This window comes from Mus pahari, chromosome 17 (assembly GCF_900095145.1).
Source record: "Mus pahari chromosome 17, PAHARI_EIJ_v1.1, whole genome shotgun sequence".
NCBI classification, from domain to species: domain Eukaryota; kingdom Metazoa; phylum Chordata; class Mammalia; order Rodentia; family Muridae; genus Mus; species Mus pahari.
In genome coordinates, this window is record NC_034606.1 from 17,075,540 (window position 1) to 17,089,145 (window position 13,606).

A 13,606-nucleotide genomic window follows, 5' to 3' on the forward strand; every position below is an offset into this window, starting at 1 on the left:
AAATTCAGGCCCTCTGGAAGAGCAGTAAGGACTCTTTCAAGCTCTGAAATATACCTTCAGTCTCCATTTAGTCTTAATAAATATTTTATGAGCTATTTATCTTCATTGTTCCTATGTTTTTTTTTAAAGAAAGTATACCTATACAATATCTTATCTAAGGTCACAAATGCAAACTTGTGGGCCAAGGGAGAAAATACTACTATATTTTGCTTTTATTTCAGTGGTAATAATTTGAGCTGAAGCTCTGGAGTAGCTTGACACAAAACTATATAATGTTTTAGTGAATATGCATGTCTACTTGTAGCCAAGAGCTGCTATTTCCTAGCTACTTGTGTCTGTCATCTCTTCCTTGGAAGTGCTCATTGATTTCCCTCTAGAGAGAGCATAGCTTTCATGTTCATGTCCCACGGATAACTTGCTACAAGAAAGGCAAGCATCTGGCACTGGATGGCCTAGAAGAGCACTGGATTTAGATTCTTGCTAGATCAGAAACTTGGAAACCTTGGGTATCATTTGCAAAGAAAACCTGAATCTTTCATTCAGTCATATTTCTTTGAAGATAGGAGCTTTTGCAGTTGGCTTGGTATTTCAGAAGTACAGAAAAAAATGAGTTAATGTTGGTAAAGCAGAGGTTGCACAATGATACAGACTTGGAGCATAATAATATTACTTAAACCAGTGAATAACATCATAGGTCAAGCCAATTATAACTTTTGAATTCTCCAGCAACTCCTTTTAATATGGTTTAAGATTATAAGGTCAATATCAGATAGCATTGAAATTAGCCAGGCCTGGTGATACTTAACGATATAGTCTTAACTACTGAGTAGAACTATCTCAAAAAAAGAAAAAGAATTCTACACACACACACACACACACACACACACACACACTGATTTATTATTATTTGATATGTCCTGATATTTAAAACTGTACCACGAAAGAACTTTAAAATATATACTCATTTTAGTCAATTATAAGAAATTGAAACCTTTATATTTTTCATAGTCATTTTTCATATCATGTAGATTGAAGACTAGTCTTTCTTTGTAGACTTGGCTATGTGGGATGTTTGATACTATTCAACATCAAATTCCTTCTCCTGTGGTTAGTGCATGAAGATATGAACACATTAAAAGAGCATGTCACTCACTGCTATGGACAAAGGACCATCTTTGACATTCCTTCTACACTAACAATTGATAGTGTCTGTCTGTCTGACTGTCACCATGTTTCTGATTGTTCAAATTATGGTGTATTGAGTAGTAAATTAAATATGTTCACAAAATATTATTGTTACTCCTTTAACAAAAGGGGATTGTCATTGTAATATTTTTCCGGTCATCTCTTTTGCTTTTCCCATGTCCTTCAGAATCATCCTTTGTTTGAAAGGTCCCAACAGGATGCTCAATTCATTGAAAACCACGCATTAAAAAATGAGATTTCTTAGGGAGTTATTGATGGTTGCAAAATGATGTGGGACAGAGTCAAATCTGTTCAGTCATGTGGCTTAGACTTGTGATTTATGATCCGGGAAGATAATAGATGTTGATGAGTATCAAACATCCAATAGCATATGAAAGTCTAGAAGATGATCAGTCGGCATAAGGAGCCCAAGGAGACAAAGGCTCAAATGAACTTTCTGGTATTTTTGTTGTTGCTTCAAATATTTATTAAATGTCTAGCTATTATGTACTTCAGTTTCACTTGCCATATCTAGCGTGGATTTTTTCAGGCTCTATTCTACTGATATCTATAAACATATCATACTATTAAGACAAGGTCATTAAATATCAATGCATAAGGCATGAAAGAAAAGGACATCTCCTCTTGGAGGGACAGGTCCAACCTGAAGTACTGATTAAACTCAGAAAGAAAGACAGCACATTATTTTGATTTTCTTGTATATATTTACTAAATTTCCCTTGGTCTATTATGTATAAAAAAATAAAGCTGTGGGGAAAGGCAGAACGTAACATTGCCTTACTGTACTACAAATGTAATAACAATGTTCGAAGTGAAAGATTTTTTTCATCCAACTTTCTCTTAGGATTGGTTCAACATGTTCAAAACAGTTACTAAAATAATAATAATAATAATAATAATAATAATAATAGCAAAATTTAGAAAACTTGTATAATATAAAGGCAGCCTGATTTTTTTTTATTTTCAGAAGAAAATTTTCTAAACTAAAAAAATATAATTATTACTTTGTGCATGAAATATCTTATTTTATTTCATGTACTGAATGTTCCTTGGTTCTTGTGGTTTGACCAAAATACTGAAATCGTCTAAGTAACTTGCTACAAAAGCACACAGCTGTAGTGCAGGTGGAAACAAAATTTCCATTTTGCATTTTACTTCCACTGGTATCTTCCACATTCCTGAAAAAATAACTTCTATGAAGTGTGTTTCATGATCTTGTTAATGTAGGCCAGGTCATGTCGCACATCTCCAATGAAAGACCTTGGATACATCAAATCAAGGCGCCCACTGCAATTCAAACAGTTCCACCTTGATCTTACTGTGTCTCTCTTTTAACTTTCTATTCTCCTCACATTTTTTTTTCCTCTCAACAAGACACTAGATTATGTGACAATATTTCCATGTAACAGTAGGCCCCCCTCAAGTCTTTGCAGATGCTGTTCCCTGAGCCTAGAACACTCTTCCCCTGGATATCGCCATGAAGGTCTCTCTCATTTCACCCAAATATGTCAGTCACCATATAGGTTAATCTGTATGTGTGACTTATTTATTTCTACTTCAGATTATTATGTGTTCATCGGCACAGGGTTGTGTCTATTTATTTGACTTCTGCCTTCATAGTGGTACCTAGCAGAAGAGATGTTCTTTAATCAGTTAATTGAAGTTCCTTATACTGAATATTTGGGGCAAGAGCAACTTACCTGGCAAATGAGGTCAAGTACAGTTCCATCAACATGAGTATACCTCTCAGTCCACCTTCTCTGAATGTTTGATTTTACAATTTAATCTTTTCTCTTGGCAGCCATGACTCTGGGAAATTTAATTTTATTTATAAAGCATTTCATTCCAATTCATGTCACCATCTGCCGAGTTTTCTTCAGCTTCCCAGAAAAAAGTTAGTGCTCAACTAGCTGCCAGCTTACTCTAATCAATTGACTACATTTTTCATTCACCCCATTTTTACTAAGCACCTACTCTGTATGAAACGTTAGCATGAGGATGAAAACTTGAAGACCAACAATAAACTTTTTCTGTAGAGTTCAGATTATCACAGGAAGAAGTCATTAAATCCAGAGCAGCAAGTGAAGTATGAATAGTTATAGGTATTTTAAAAAACATGGACAGGAGACAAGGGGAGTACTGTACAAAGTAAAGAGTACCAAGAACTCTCAGGAGATCTCTCCAGTTGTTAAGTATTCCTGGCCAACTGGACATGTTAACTAAGAGAAAAGGAGATAGAGAATGGTTTGCCATGGTCTGAATTTTGGAAGTAGAATGGTACCATTTAATGGGATGGAAAAATCAAGGGAAGATGCAGGTTTCGGTGGGGGCAAGTGTGACACTGAAAGAGAGATGTCACTTTAGAAATGCAAGTCCATGGGGGCTGGAGAGATGACTTAGTGGTTAAGAGCACCTATTGCTCTTCCAAAGGTCCTGAGTTCAAATCCCAGCAACCACATGGTGACTCATAACCATCTGTAACGAGATCTGACACCCTCTTCTGGAGTGTCTGAGGACAGCTACAGTGTACTCACATATAATAAATAAATTTTTTTAAAAAAGAAATGCAAGTCCACAACTCATAGTAAAGATGACATTTGTGCACATGCACTCTTACACGAACACATGAACATGAACACATCAATCAATCATATTCAGAATATTCATGAATTCCAAGCCATGGAAGACAGCACATTTCTTATGGGATGATTGCGGCATACATGAGCCCTGTCAAACTAGAGAAATCAGTTGGAGACAAAACTTTCTCAGCTACCAAGGAAGAAAGGAAGCGTCCCCCAAAGAGAACACCGAATTGATCCAAAAGGAGAGAAAACCGTTGAGGGACAGGGTGTGATGGTGAGTGGCCCGAGTTAAGTTTCACGGTGTCGGGGTTGCTGGAGTCTCAGTACATTTCCATGGACTAGCAAAGGCACCGTGGTGGAGAGAATTGGGAAATGAGAGGTAAAGAAGTGGTATGGACGCCAGCTGGCTCTGTTTGAATGCTTCGTAAGTGAGGGGGCCTTGGAGGCTAGACTTTAATGAGAAGGCATATGAGGATATGACATCCTTTTGAGAACTGGCAGGTGAATAAGCACATATATGCAGAAGGGAAAGAACATGCGAAATGAGTAAACAAGAAAGATTAGAGGAGACAATAACGACAATACTAATTAATACTAAGAAAGTCCCTAAGTAAGCGACAGATAACCACAGAACATGCTTTCCCTGTTGACAGATGGTGGTACGTGTGTGTCCTTCCTTCATAGTATGAGAGAAAACAGAAAGATGAAGGTGCGAGTATCCTTTCCATGGTAAAAAAAAAAAAAAAAAAAAAAAAAAAAAAAAAAAAAAAAAAAAAACAAGGAAACCGTACGGGATCAGGCAGGTCTTTTACTGGTGAGTGGACCAGATGCTTGAGAAAGGAAGTTAATCCAGTACAGCTGTATACGGTAGCTCACCCGGGAAAATAAACTCAAAGCTTTGCTTTTGGAAGCAACATCCCAAAAAAGTCTTTTTAGCTGCACTAAGGAAAAACTACCAGCCAGTTCCATCCTGGAGCTGGAGATAGGACATTTGCATATTGATCAAGACTGTTCTCAGAAGTGCAGCGAATACCGGTATTTCTGTAACAGAAATGAGGAAATACGACTGTTGCTTCTTCTCTCACTTTGATAGCCTCGTGTTGGTATCTGATGTAGGTCTCAGTTTAAAGGATGTTAAGAATGCTCTTCCCTCACGTGGTTACTTCTGTAAGGGAATTTTCTCTTTGCTCCGAATACAGTTCTATAAAATGAAGATTAGCTTCCGATGCTGGAGGTGCTAAGGAAGTATTCTGTAAAGATGTCCCAGAAAAGAGTAAATTACCTTCGCTTAAAAACATTTTAAAGACGGGCATCATGGGACCCCTCTGCTGGAACTCAAGAGGAGTATGGGTCCTAGGTAGCCTGGGCAATGTTACCAACAAGGATCCATCTTATTTGAAAAACAAAGAAAAAAACGTGCTGAAGTAGAGCACTATCCTCACAGTAAGACAGAATACTCATCTATCTTCAACACAGAACAAGTAGTTTAGGGCAATATTTTACAACGGTAAAGATAATTATTTTTTTCACTTTTTATTTTTTTATTAAATGTTTTCTTCATTTACATTTCAAATGCTAACCCAAAACTCTCCTATACCTCCCCCTGCCTTGCTCCCCTACCCACTCACTCCCACTTCTTGCCCCTGGCATTCCCCTGAATGGGGGAAATAAACTTTGCAAGACCAAGGGGCCTCTCTTCCCAATGATGGCCGAATAGGCCATCTTCTGCTACATATGCAGCTAGAGACATGAGTTTTGGGGGTTCTGATTGGTTCATATTGTTGTTCCACCTATAGGGTTGCAGACCCCTTCAGCTCTTTGGGTACTTTCTCTACCTCCTCCATTGGGAGCCCTGTGTGCCATCCTATAGATTACAGTGAGCATCCACTTCTATATTTGCCAGGCACTGGCATAGCCTCACAAGAGACAGCTATAAGATAATTATTTTTTGAAAAGCCATTTTAATATGATTCCAAAGGAATTTATTCAACTGTCATAGCAAACTCCCAGATATTCTATGCCCAATTTTATCTCCTTTAGCAACATTGTTACTCTTCTTGAAACATTTTTAAGACAAGGTCTTCCACATCCCAGGCTGGTCTAGAACTCATTCTGATTATTGCAACTTTACTTCCTGAGTGTTTGACTTACAGAGCGCACCACTACACTCAGTTTGTGAGGTTCCGAGGGTATCCTGCATGCCAGGCAAATATTCTACCACCTGAGCATATCCCCAAAACCCACAATTATTCTTTATCAACTTAGTGGTTTCAAAACTTTAAACATAATACATTGGTAAAAATTAATTACTCTAAAAAAGTCACCTGTTTAAAATAAAACAAAACCATGAAATAAATCAAAACTGTGAAATCTCATCTGGCATTTGTGCTCATTGAAATATGTGAATGCAATTTTGCATAACTGATATCCTACCCCTCTTCTTCCTAACTGCTTTTAAATAATTGATAGTCTGTCATGAATATCTTTTTATTCTATTTACATTCTGTGTGTGTGTGTGTGTGTGTGTGTGTGTGTGTGTGTGTGTGTGTGTGTGCATGTGCTGGTATGGTATGTACTGGTCACAGATCCTGTGTGTAGGCCTGAGGACAGTTTTCAGGAATCCATTTTCTCTGTCTACCTTATTTGTGAGGAAATTTTTCTTTTGTTCCTCTACTGCATGTTCCAGGATAGCTGGCCCTTGACCTTGAGCTTGAGAGTGACTCTCCAGTTTCTGCTTCTCAACTCACTACAGAAGAGGTAGGATTACAGATGGACAAATTCTGAGTGGGTGTTGGGATTAAACTTAATCCATCAGGTTTGCATAGCAAATGCTTGCATTCCCAGATCCATCTCAGTAGAGGTCTGTCTTTGTTCTTAATGCCTTTTTGGAGGGCTTGCTTCTTAACTTTGAGATTATCCACAACTCTTTTTTTCTGTAATGCTGGCTATCATGAACATTCATAAAATGCTCATATCTATAAAGTTTCTCAGAGAAAAAGGATCACTGGGACATAGGGACATAAACATTCCGGATTCTGACTTGTATTGCCCAAATCATCTCTAGAATAAGGGGCTGATTATATCTTTGCCAGCACAACATTAAAGTGCCCATGGGAACCAGAAGTGTTTTGAAGAGACTTGGAGGAAATGGGTAGGGCTCTATAATTTCATACCTTCTGAAGCAGCTAACCTTGATCCTCCAGGGTTGACGGGATCTATAATCAACTTGACATTTACTATTCAGCTCACATTTTCCTCCTGTGTATGACAGACTGGGCAGGAATGCAGCAGCATAATGAAGCAGTCATTCAGGAACCCCAGACCTTCTTGTGGTATTGAGAGTCAAAACCAAAGTTTGTGAGTTTCTCTTGAACCTCCTTGGTTACCTCCCACCATAGATCTCATGTAATAGAACTTCATAGCCTTAAGTTGTGTGAGAAAACATTCAATTTAAGGTCTTCACTTTATATCAAGCAATCAGAAATCCAGTTACAGTAATATTCTCAAGTTCACATAGCTGGATAGTTCAGAAACATTTCGATTCTAGCTCCTTTGAGCATCCATTTTGAGACTAGAATGCTGATACCAGTTCAAGATATCCTTGGGTGTTATCTGTTTCATGATTCAACTCTTAAGCCATGTTTAACATATCTCTATGCCAAAACTGTCCTCTTCAAAAAGCTGAAAAAATTAAGGCAGAATATGAATTAATGCAGTAATTTCCCTGACAACTGCTTCTAAAAACAAACACTTAAAAATCAGATAAATTTGAAATGATCCCGTAGATGTGCTACAGAGCCTTATAAATAAGTCCACTGAGGAAATAATTCTATTACTTAGTAATATGTTCTTTTATACTACTGGTTTCTTAAGAGAAATCATGAATATGGGGCCAATGTATTACAATTCTGACTCTAGTAAGGTATTTGGTTTTAACACCCTTTAATAAATTTTTTAGCCCATATTTAATATAGCCCTTTCTAACACATATTTGGGTATCTAAAACCTTAAATGTACTCGTAAGTGTCGTAACTTTGGTGAAAACTCTTACTGATCATAAAGCTGCATTTGAAAGAATTAAGCCATCTGATAATGAAAGACTACTTTCAAATAGTTTTGTCACATCATTTCTAGACTAATAGCCACTTAATATTTTCCTTTTAACTTAGAAATTTCCACAGACCTCTCATTTCTCTGTTATTTGTAATTAAAAACATAGTTACTTTGGTATTTCAGGATCTTCTGGTTTCCATATCTCATAATATATTTTGGGCAAGAAAAAAGTAATGCATTTCTTTTTTCATTATTCAAACTCACACAGATCTCACATACACACACACACACACACACATCTTAAAAATCACTAGCTAGTGAGTCTTTACCATTAATCTGTATATACTTTTTGATTTCTTCAAGTCTACCAACTGAATTATTCTCTACATCTTCCCATGGCATGAGATGTTACATAGGATGGACTATTTGCCTCATTGACTTGATTTCCACAAATCCAGGCTCTATAAAGCTGACCAGACAATAGATTCAATGATAAAGCATATTTTTTATTAGCATAGGCTTTCAGACACCCAATCTTAAAACTGTATTTGTCTTTCATACATTCTTGAATGTAGCTTGTGTATGCAATGAGTCATCTATTCTTACAAATATTTTCTTTCTCATATTATTAGTTTTCATGATTTTTTTTCTTTCTCTACTCAACATAATGACTCCTCTTTAATGCCTAACAGGGTTGCTCCACTATCATTTTTTAAGTAATCCACACTTATGTATTTACACAATGTACTGATTAGTTTCATGTCAACTTGATATAAGCTAGAGTCATTTGGGAAGAGGAAACCTCAATTGAGAAAATACCCATACAGAATTTTCATGTGCACAACCCTGTGGTACATTTTCTTGATTGATAATAGATATGGGAGGGCCAACTTCATTGTGGGTTGGTAATCTGGTGGTCTTGGCTTAGATAAGAAAACAGGCTAAGTAAGCCAGGTGGGGCAAGCCAGCACACAGCTCCATGGCCTCTGCTTCAGTTTCTGTTTCCAGAAATTGCCTTATGTTTCTGCCTCGTGTCCCTGTCCTGATTAGCTTCAGTGATGGAGTGTGAACTCAGTGTAAGCTGAAAGAAACCCTTCAATTACCAACTTGCTTCTGTTCATGGAGTTTTATTACAGCACAATAATGGAAACCCCGACTAATACATGTAAAAATAACATACTTTTGGAATGCTTTAGTAGTTCACATAGAACTCACCAATGACTCTATAATGCTTAACTCCAAGATGATAGTGAGATAGTGTGAATTCTGTGCCCATATACTCATCATTTATATGTATATGTTTATGTATGTGTATGCATAGAACTCTTGAAGGTTTGTCCCAGATCCTTGCTAGAAAGATAGCTGTGTTGGCTGAAGAATGAATACAAAGGCCTGAGTTTATATCCCCAGGATCTGTATAAAATCCAGCAATGGTATGCACATATTTACTTCCCAGTGATGGTGGTAAAAGGTAAAGACAGATTGCTCTTGGAGGTTTCCTGGCCAACCAGAGTAGTAAAAATACAACAGTAAAACAAACAAACAAACAAACAAACAAACAAGAGTTACAAGTCCAAGTTGAGATCCAGTCTCAAAGATATAAGGCTAAGAGTAATACAGCAGGGCACCAGAAATTCTTCTCTGGTTTATAGGTACACATGCATACACACACACACACACACACACACACACACACACACACACACACACACACACGCACACACACACACTATCTGAAAGCCAAAAAATAGTCTTCTGCTGCATTAATTTCATAACACATCAATAATTCAGTCACTCCATAAATCAAACGCGACATATATTTTGCATTCTTTGACATTCAGAATGAAATTTCAGGTCATGGTCTTGAATTCAATCTTTCTTTTACATTTGCCCCTGCAATCTCACACTCTTTGTTCTAGGAACTCCTCATGGGTTCTTTTTTTTTTTTTTTTTCCAAACATACAAATCAAAACACAACTCTTCCTGTGGCTTGTCTCATAGCTTTCCAGTGTTTAACATATTTCAACTAGACCTTCATATTTGTATGACTTTGGAAAAGTTCCCCTTCATTAGCACAACCTTTACTGTCTCGGCCAATACAGTATGATAGGCTGGGTTTGAATCTGTAGTCATTGGTTCATGTGCTTCATTTGGTAATGAGCAACAGAAGCTCCTTGGCATCTCTTGTCACTTAGTCATATAAACTTTCATGTATTTGTGTCTTGAATCAAAGTGGATTATGAGCTTCTGGCTCATAGTTTTGAGTAGGACTTCATAATATAGGACAATGTTCTAAGTCATTATTTATGTTCATTCTTAGGGGAAGAAAAATTGTAGAAGAAAATATTAATGAAAAAGTGACAACATAGTGAAAGAAACCACCGAGAAAATAAGAGAGTGATTAATACAACTCAAGTTAAAGTAGAAACAAAAATAATACACACTGACATACATGTCATGACCAAAGAGTGAAGTCATCATACTAAAGATAATCTGACCTCTGGACACAAAAATCTTATCTGGAGTTTATATGCAAACATATGATGTATACTATAACAAAGAGATAAGTTATTTAAATATGTATTTTCCTTGGAGACATATCATCCAATTAACTGTCTATGTTCTGTGTAGTTTTATAAAGGCAAATGAGATCATCCACATGGAGACTTGTTCAACTCTACTCTCTCAAATAGCAATCAAACAGCTGTCTTTGGTTGCAACGTTGTGACTCATAATATATTCATCCCAAATGCCCTTGTTTGTCTTATAGGTCATATAATCATTAACATCATCATCATCACCATCACCATCATCATACAAGTACTTAATCATTTTATACAGTCTTTTTAATCTTCAAAGACTGTTACAATTCCTTAACACACTGAAAATGTGACAAGTTCATACAATATGGTGAATTTTTCACTATTCTAGGTAAAAGATATTAAATGGCATGACTCTTACCATAGTGTACAAACCCAAGGTGTCCTGTACGCTAGGGTACAAATTATACAAAGTGAAACTAAAGAGCTTACAATTATAATGTCGACATTCCTTCTCATTTGCAGTTAGTTATAATAGAAGCCTAAGACTTTAGAGAAATACTTTTAATGTGATTATTTCGTTGAAAACTATGTACAACAGCACTACTAACTTATTACAAAAGCCAGGTAGCTTGCTAAACTTCATGATTTCTTAGTCATTTATAAAATCTCATCCTTACGTGCTTATTTGTTGTGAATAGCTTTTAAAAATTTGTTGTGTATCATGCATTTAAAAAAATTCATTACACTATTATTCCTACTACACATTGGATTCACTTTTCCACTAATTTGTTTGCCAGAGTTTTTCTCTAGAGCTTATATGATACACAATTTTCCACCAGTCTATCCTGTGAGATCCCTCACTATTTAAATTGCTCTTCACTCTCAATTTTATAAACCAAAATCATTTGAAATGTCCCTAGTTAGACTTCAGAAAGATGGGGGTGGGAGTTGAATAGAGGCCGATCACTATCTCCTATTCAGACTAGTATTTTTCTTTATTAATCAATTACTCATTAATGATTTTATCATTTATTATTCTATTCTATTTTATTTATATGAGTTTGTCAATATACCATACTGGTCAAACTAAAAGAGTGTTACCTACTTGCTTTGTTGGAAATGATAACTGACATAGATAATTATAATAAAACATTGTCATGAGCCACTGGCTCCTTAGCTGCTTGTTCATCATGAGGGCTATAGTGGCAGGCCACTGCTGTGCAGGAAGGGATTTTTTTGCTATACTTGTATGCTTCAGCCTTGCTGCCTGACTCTAACAACAGGCTCCTCAGAAACCTCTTTGATATTTCCCTTGCACTGAGGTATGGGTAAGGGAACAAAAATATACCTCCTGCCCCTGTGTGATCCTTTGTTTATGCTGGGGGATGGGAACACATGTTTCAATGAGAATTTTTCTTGATCCTCTATAGATGCTCAGAAGGCTTAATCTGGGTCATGACCCAAGGAAGGGAGCCAATGGTGTGTGTCAACTTCTAAGTAACCTTCAGTTCATAAGACAATAGCACACTTTCAACTTCACCTAGATGTTCTTATTTTACTATTATTGGATATGTAATACTTTTATAGCCATTTCAAATTATTCAGGCACACTTTGTTCCAGTTTCTTATGTGTGACAGTTTATTATAATGCTGAGATCCCCTTGTAAACTATATTACTATAGCTATTCTTCTTTCAATTTTTAAAAAGCCAAAGGAAAATACACTTGTAATCCCCTTTACATATTTTTATACAACAGAGCTTATACTGTAGTTTAGAATCTTCTTTTGGGTTTTCCCACCTTCTCTTTCATATATTATAGCAAGATAATTCAGTGAGGTGCTACCTGGGAAGGAAAATACTCAATATTTTATTGAAATATGAATGTTATTATATTGTCTCCTTTAAAATTCTTTTGAGCAACACTATGGTATTTTTAGAACCAGTTGGCAAATATGTTACTAGAGCATTTTATAAGCCTTCAGATCATATCTCATTATTTCTCGAGGAGGAAGCATGAGCCACGGTCCTTTGGTTGAGGTCAGATAATGACCTGAAGGGAATTTATTCTCTTCCTCTACTTTGTGTTCTAAGGATCAAACTCAAATCACCAGTCTTGGAAGCAAATGCCTTTACCTGCTGAGCTGTATCAGAGGCCCACATTTAAATAATTTAGTCACAGAATTATGTATACAGTCATTGTTCTTATTTGCTTAGTACTATGAAAGCCTATACAGGCCTCATGTGACATTCAAGAGTAATATCTATGGTCAGGCAAGGCCATAGTGTGTCTTTACTTCTCCCTCCAATATTCCAAATACAGTGCCCCAGTCTCTGTAGCAGACAACTTGCTTCAGCCTCCCTGTCCTACTGCCACAGTCTCTACTGGATCACACAGATCTTCCCCAGAAAACTTCCTTTACCCAGCTCATGGCTTTATCCCAGCCACCAACTGCAGCAGACATTTCCTGGGAACCCTCAGGCCACTCCCATCAACAGATTGGCTAATTCCAAATCTTCACCTCTCCTACTACATCCACCCTACCCCCTCAGTCTCATGCCCAACACAACAATGGACCTCCTTCTGTAACCTCCCCTCCTCTCATCTCCAGTGGGTCATTGAGGTCTTCTCCAAACACCACCACCACATCTCATTGGTGTTTTTAACAGCCACCAATTCCAACAGGTACTCTTTAGGGTATCCTCAGGCTCCTCCTGCCAGGGAAGCAGGTAGGTTAACTGTAGATTCTTTCCCACCTCATCTCCAGCTTCATCCCTCATTCTCTCCTCTACCTCTATGGCAGACCCCCTGACTTTACCTATCCACTCCCTCTGCCCTCATCTCCAGTCTATCACTCAGTTCTTCTCCTTCAACCTTCAACCTGTTTTTCTAGGCTCCAACTCCTGCAGACACTCTCTGGGAAATCACCAACAAAGCCTGATGATGAAGCAAGTCAGCCAGTTAAGAAAACAGGCTGGCTTTAGATCTTCACTGTTTCTCCTCTCCTCAGTATTCATTCCCCAGTTCTGGGTCCCTACCCAGTTCTGTAGCAGACTGTATGTTGTGGAAGCCTACCTTCACTCTCTGCTCTCATTCCCAGAGGACCAAGCAGATCCTAATAAAATACCCCATTTTCCTCTTTACTGTGGACATACTCAGTACTCCAATCCTAGCCCATCTCCATTTCTTTTTTTTTCTTTTTTTTCTTTTTTTTTTTTTTTTT